The sequence below is a fragment of the Aquila chrysaetos genome, chromosome 14, assembly GCF_900496995.4.
Source record: "Aquila chrysaetos chrysaetos chromosome 14, bAquChr1.4, whole genome shotgun sequence".
Taxonomy (NCBI): domain Eukaryota; kingdom Metazoa; phylum Chordata; class Aves; order Accipitriformes; family Accipitridae; genus Aquila; species Aquila chrysaetos.
Window position 1 is genome coordinate 29,314,108 of NC_044017.1, and position 7,543 is coordinate 29,321,650.

Genomic DNA, 7,543 nt, shown 5'->3' on the forward strand with positions numbered 1-7,543 from the left:
TGAATGGAAAAAAGTCGTTTGTGAAATTTGATGGGATTAGATGAGAGCACTGTCAAAACTTTAATGGGAAGAGTAGAGGCACGGTCTTTTCTTTTCCAAAAGGAGATCCTCTTTCCTCCTCCCATATGCCCTGGGAATGCCATGTCCCTTTTGTAAGATAAAGATTTGTCTACATCAAGTGGACAGTTAATTTATCTCAATCAACTTCCTTTCAGATATCACTTTGTACTTAGTATTAACAATGGCAGTTGTATTTAGGGAAGTTACTTTTTAAGAAGCAGCTTCTCTATTGTGTTGACCTCCAGTGTTTCAGTCTTGCTCTGTTCCCATGGGTCTTTATCCAGTACTTAATGTTTCCAGGTCTTCTCTGTTCAGTATCCTCTCTAAGGGATCTTTGCTACATCATCTGGTACTCTGTGTCCCCTCCCGTGAGCCACAAGCACTGCTGGGTATGTCTGACAGCTTCTGACTCATATTCTCTGTTGTAATCGCTGCTGTGTTATGTCTTTTCTTTTTGTGTCACATCTACTTGTCCATGCCCCATCCAAGACTCAGCTCCCACCGAGGCTCCATCACATGTACACACACCATCAGAATCCTCAGGCATCTTCAGGCACAGTCTTAAACACAAAAAAATACCACCGCTGGCTTAGGACAGCTCTGAGCCACAAGTTGCTGGAGTGTATTGGGAAGTCTAATTACATGCTTGCCCTGTTCTTTTATTTTTTTCCTGGGCATAGACTATTGGCCACTGCTACTTCTGAAATCAGAACGTTATTCTCTTGTCTTAGCTGGGTTTACTCACTATTGATTTTGCGGCTATTGGTTTCTTGGGTAGCAAGAGAGCCTGGATATTGAATGAGCATGCAACTGTCCTACTCCTTGTCACTGTGGATGGTGAACTGCAGGTGCTAGGGCATGATCCTGGGTTTTGTTTGGTTTTTTTTTTTTTTTTTTTTTTTTTTTTTTTTTTGGCCTGAACCACTTTTCCAGCCAGTTCAAGAGCCTCAGACCCAGAAATTCCAGCATGGTGGCTGGAGCTCCAGACTCCATTTGACTAACAAAGCCGTCCCTGTGAAGGACAGACCCCAGCAAACTGCAGTCTGGTTTCCAAAGAGCTGGGCTTGGGCTAGCCACACTGCTTTCCACAGCTGGACATGGCTCCTCCTATTCTGCAGCAGCTGCCACCCACACAGGCAAATGTGAGCTAGATGGAACTCCGTCTGACTCAGTACTGTTCTTCTCATCCTCCTGTGTGAGAAAACTGTCCTTCGGCACAAATGCTATCAACCAATGATTTGTTTTCAATTGTATGTATCAACTAAATCTGATTAGTAATAGCAGCAAGAGGTTCTTCTTTGGCATCAGAGCAATTCCACCATTTCTAGGGAGTGCTGAAAGCAGTAGATGCATAGTAGCAGCTCAGAAGATGGCCACAAGAAGGGAAAGTTATACAGCTCCTAACTGCATTGTAAATTGGAATCTTAAATTTTAGGCAGATGGTCTTAATAAAAACTTAGGGCTGCATGTATGTCATCATAAAGTCATGGAGAAGGAAAGGCTGCTCAGTGAAACTAGATAGAAAATGTTCCACTAATTCTGACATTTAATGAAAAATACTATTTCTGCAATGCTTTGATTTAATCAATTTATTGTATTATATGGTGTTTTGTTTTGAAAAAATTGAAACACTTTGAATTTATAGTTTGACCAGAGTGACTTTATCCAGTATCAAACTCTTCTGACCAAAGTGCTTCACTGCCTGTGCTCCTGGGATGGATTGTAATCACTGGGATGGACTCTCATCTGTCTTTTGACTCCATCTCATGAGGCATCACAGGAGTCTCACAGCTCTGCATGTCACCTGTAACTTAATCATGGACCTTGTCTAGCTGAGGATACTTGAAACTTTGGCACTATAAAGAGATGTGCTACGACAGTCAAGTGATGCTAAAGGAATCTTTTCTATGCAGAAATGTTTCAGCAGATCTGGCTTAAAGAAATATCCAGAAAGTCCCTCTTCTGCAAAAGAGGTCTTGAGGTGATGTAATCTAATGTGCGAAGCCTCTACAATGCAGAAATAAATTGTGCAAATTCATATAAGGGGACTTTGAGCCTCCTGACTGGAGAAACCTGATCCAAAACCTGTTAAAGTCCTGAAAAATATATTCACCAATTTCTCTGAGCCTTTTAACAGGCTCTGAGGACTCTAACTACTGACAAGCAATGTGGGTTTTTTTGGTTTTACCAAATGTAGATAGACATGAACTGTTCTCTTATTTATTGCCCAGTATTTTCCCCAACACGCTGTTGCTGACTTCAGTTCTAAAACAGTGTAAGAACATTCCTACAATTTCATTTCAAGTCATTTTTTCCTAAAGAGGAGAAAAAGCTATTTCTAATACCTTAATTTAAGAGTTTTTACATATCATAAAAGACTTTAATATACTAAATATTTCTGTTGAGATTTCAAAATCAGCTTCATTGTTTTGACCTTTGTCATACCCACTAGACTAGAAAGAAGCAGAATGGCAATTCACTGGGAAATTTAAATGACATTTTAATACATTTTTCCACTGTTTTCAAATATAGCAATTATTTCCTGGTATATCAATTGCTGTTTCCCAGCCTTTTCTAAATACTATTTTAAATAGAAGCGTAAGTTTTTAGTGAGGCATTCTGTGTTATTGGCCATATTTTGCCACCCTTCTTTTTACACTTACACGTTTACTTATATTAATCACTGTATAGCATGTGGAGAAGTGAAAGAAATGGTTAAGTCCATTTCATGACAATTTTGGAGGTTGTAGAATTTCGTTTCCTCCTAACATGCATGGAAAACACCTCTCTCTGTATTTTCATTACTTGCATCAAAATGTCTCTATTCATACTCAGTAGGTCAGAGTTTCAGTACAGGTTTCTCTTTATATCCCCTAAAGAGTCTGTTCTGTTCCTTGGAACCTTACTGTCCAAAACATGCTCAAAACTGATACATCTCATTTAGACATTTGTGCCAGGTCCAGAACAACCTTTTGCTGATTAAATAATTTTGCCAACAATATTCCAACCAATAGTAATAGCAGAGAAGTTAGTTATGAACGTCTCTTCACAGAATAAAATCTTGCCGGTGTAAGAATATAATACTTGTTTAACAATGCTTGTTAAAAAAATGACACAGTTGGATGGATGCACTTACTGCTTTAATGAAATGGAATATTTCAGCTGCATAATCTCTCTTGAGTTAATAAATGCTGCCTCATTTGAAGTGTAGGTCAGGAGAAGAACTTTCAGTGATTCTCCCTATTTTGAAGGAGAACAAACTAAAATTAAAAAAGGGACTTTTTTTTCTAATGTTTTACTTTGACCTGCAGGCTTGCTGTTCTTTGACATTTTCAGATTTTTCAAGACTTTCAACTCCGCAATGAGAACCTACTTTCAACACAGCCTTTTATGTAAACACTATGTTTCCTGTTTTGCTTCAAAGCAAAATGATGAAAAAATCCTAGCAGTTATGCAGTCTTATCACAACAGGTAGTGTATTCATGATTGTCTCCTGCAACACAAGTATTTTGTAGACAATAGCAAAGAGCTGTATTTCACTCAGAGGCCCAGAGTTCACATTATAGAGCCAGGACGTTGCTCACAGGAGCTGTTACCTATGTCGTTAGTCCTCACACAAGCCAAAGAAAGCCACATTTTTTTAGGAAGAGAATATCTGTTATTAGGCCAACAGATATATTGGGTAAAGCAGATATTAGATAAAGCAGATTCATCTTCAGGTAGATGAACTACTTTTTGGGTCTGAAACATAGAAAGAATATGAAAGTAATTGTAGTTAATCGCTCTGAATTGCACCTAACTGTTCTAATCAGTTCGACATTTGGGAGAAAAGTGTTTGCTGTTTTGGGAACAGAGGGTGATCCTGACCCTGCTAAGAATATAGAACCATAGAATCATAGAAACATAGAATCATTTAGGTTGGAAAAGACCTTCAAGATCATCGAGTCCAACCGTTAACCATGCCCACTAAACCATGTCCTGAAGTACCCTGTCCACTTGCTTTTTGAATATCTCCAGGGATGGTGACTCAACCACTTCCCTGGGCAGCCCATTCCAATGTTTGACAACCCTCTCAGTAAAGAAATTTTTCCTAATATCTAACCTAAATCTCCCTTGCCTCAACTTGAGGCCATTTCCTCTTGTCCTATCTCCAGCCACCTGACAGAAGAGACCAAGACCCACCATATAAGAGGTGACAGGAGCTAAATGATCAGAGGAAACAGTAATTCCCATCAAAGATCAGCAAGACTTGAGATGTGGGGAAACTCAGACGTCTGTCTCAAATCCATCTGATACGGTGTCTGGTATCTGACAGAGTTAAACATTTTAGTTCCCTGGCCCATCTTTGATCTTGCAGTGTCAGGACTGCAAGATTAGAGATGGAGTAGTTGTTTTGGGAATATAATTTTCCAACTGGTAACTGGATGTCACTGTTCTTTCCTAATTAGGTAGCACATGGTAGTTGTTCGGTTTCACCCACAGAGTTCCCGAAGAGCAGTGAACGTCTTGTGTGATGCTTATGGCATTTCAGGATGCTCATGTGTAGGATCTGTGGATTTTGGTGGTTCTGGTGTAGCGGGCATTTATCATGAGGGTTGTGGCAAGATTTGGATCTGATTTTCTCAAGCTTTCTGGTTCTAGCCAGCAAATGCTGGTCTGCTGGAAATTTGCTTTCAATGATGGAGCTAATGATGATGAGTGTTGTTTGAAGGGAAGGAGGGGTGTTTCTAGAAAAAATCATTTAAAGGTATGATTTTCTTCCAACCTAAGTTGCAACTTGTTAACATTTTCCAGTATACATTTCTTGCACATTGCGGTACGTGATACCCCGTAGGGGATTTTCTCTCTGTATTGTATTAAGTTTGTACAAGGTTTCGGTGGCTTCTTCAAGTATGTGATCCTAGAGGAGTGTCACTGTTGGATGAACATCATCTGTAGCTTTGTGAGGGCGTGTCATGAATATTCTCCTCAGAGCAAATGAGGTGATGTCTGTGGGCTGGTTGTATATCAGTTTTTCTAGTGTGTTTTGGATAGTTGATGGTTTGTGGAAGGAGGTGTGTTGGTCTGTGGATTTTCTGCATATGGTAGTTTGAAGGTTGCTATTTTTTATGTTGACCTTGGTGTCTAGAAAGTTAATGCTGATGTAAGTTTTCCAGAGATAGTTTGATGGACAATTCTGGTTGCTGAATTTGTGGTAGAAATCAATGAGGAAATCCAAGTTTTCAGTACAGATGTCATCTATGTATCCTAGCATATCCTAACAACCCACGCTGGCTTGGTGGGAAGGTTAAAGTCTTTTTCTTGAGGTGACTCCTGAAGAGCCTGATATCCTGGTGCTCGGACACAAGTACCTGGGTGCTTGTAGTTGCATCTGTGATTTGGTGAGGATGAAATTGTTGTGGATGAAGATGAAATAGATGGGCTTGATCTATATAAGATGTCGGTTAGGAGGCTGGTATCACTTAGGCGTGCAGGTCAGGCATAACGCTTCCCTGGTGTTGCATAGTGATGATAATACAAAAGACGGTGCCAGTAAGAAGATAGTTTTTGAAGCAGTGATCCTGGAGGAAGGATGTTTTTTCTGGAGAAAGCTGCTTTCCTATATAACAAAGTGTTTAAAGATGGTGTCTGCAGATCCTCATAGCTCTTCAGTGAAAGCCTCCTTCAGTTTCCTCCTGTAATAATCTAGAAGAGCACATTAAAGTCTTAAGGTGGCAAAAGAAGAGTTTACACAGTTTTTTCCTTCTTCATTAGGAAGAGATTTGAGCTCCAAGGTGAAAAGAGCAGAGGTCTTTCTTGAGTTCCTTCTCATGTGAAAGCATCAAGAATCAACTGCTAGCATCATTGATGTTATCCTAACTTCTCCTTTATGAATTGTTTAATAACTAATTGGTGACTGGATTTTAAAAACTACGTAGACGCTTAAAAAAACCCCGGTTGTATCTTTCAAAAAATCATTTCACTCTTATTCCTCTCCTGAAAAAATTGTTATTGTAGACCAATGTAAAATTTATTCAGGTGTGTCCAGCTCAGTATAATGTGAGGTTATTTTCACGGTTATTTTACAGGGGATGGTGGCTAGTTTACCTTCATTTTGTTTTCAGAAAAGTTGAGACACAGTTAGAGAAACAATTCCTCCAATTCTCTACAGACCACAGCGCTACCAATGTTTCCGAGCATAAACGTAAGCATTTGGAAAGAGATGGGGGTAGCTGTTGAAGGTTGGGGTATTGCTCCATGACTTCCTGGTGGGAGATGTTGGGAAGCAGGTGCTTTCACCATCATTTCTCAGATGTGTCTCAATGTTGGTGAAGTAATTGTTATTGCACTATTTGGGTCCAGTGTTAAATGATATCAGCTTCTTTTGATAGTAATTTGTTGCGTGGTGGTTTGGTGTATTTCAGACCGTTTCCTTTAATTTGTTGGAGGCCGTAATCATGTCTGGTTCAGTCAACCTCTTTGGGAGGTAAAGTTTCTCAGTTTCTTAGCTTAGCCAGACCTAAACAGGATATTCTGTCATGTATCAAGGGTCAAAAATTAGACTGTTTTTCTACAGTCAAAATGACCTACATGGATCTGTGTCATTCTCCCATGTTCTTCAAAGCCTGAGCCAGACTTCAACTCGCTTGCTTTTATGTCTGGACCATTTCCCCACTGAATTTTATGGGGCTGCAGACCTACTATACCTGCACTGCCTTTGCAACAAGCACTTTCATAGGATTTAGGAGAAGGCTTTCCACAAAATGGGCTAGTCAGGCACATAATATGGATCTACCAAAGAGATAGTCACATCTCCAGAAGTGTAGATAAACTGATGAGCGAAAGTCCAGAGGGAGGAAAGACTACATGGAGGCAGGAGAGACTATAAATAGAGAAACCCTAAATGAGCAAGTATATGAAGGGGATGCTTGACCTAAGCGGGACCCCAGAGGACCATGAGAAAGAAAGTGCCTACAAACCGTAGCATGACTTTACGAGGAAGAGGTTTCGGCGCTGAATGCAAGCCGAGGCGTGGGGAGCGCAGGACGATGTTGTTCCTAACCCAGGGTTTGGAAATGCCTCTGCAGCAGACCGGCTGCCCGAGGGGAGATTGGGGAGGCTCCGATCCCGTTCCAGCGGCAACCAGTTGTCGGCACAGCTTTCTGCCATTTCTTTACCCCGGTCCTTTAAAAAGACTCTGAACCGTGTTGCCTGCTTTGGACAGCGCGAGTCAACACCATTTGTGCTGGTTTTTAGCCTGGCCTGAGCGCGGAGCGAGTTAAGACGTGGAGGGGTTGACGCCGAGGCCTTCGGTCCTCCCTGAGGACCTGGGACCCGCCAAAAAGGGCCAGGGGATGGATGACCGAGGGGGCCCACCCCGTGTGCGTGCTGCTTCCAGGCACCCCGGGATTTTGGGGAAAAGGACCCTCCAGACGCGACCGCGGGCTCACGAGAGGCCTCGCTCCGCTGCCGGGGTCCCCCCGGGTGCATTGCAAACCTGAGC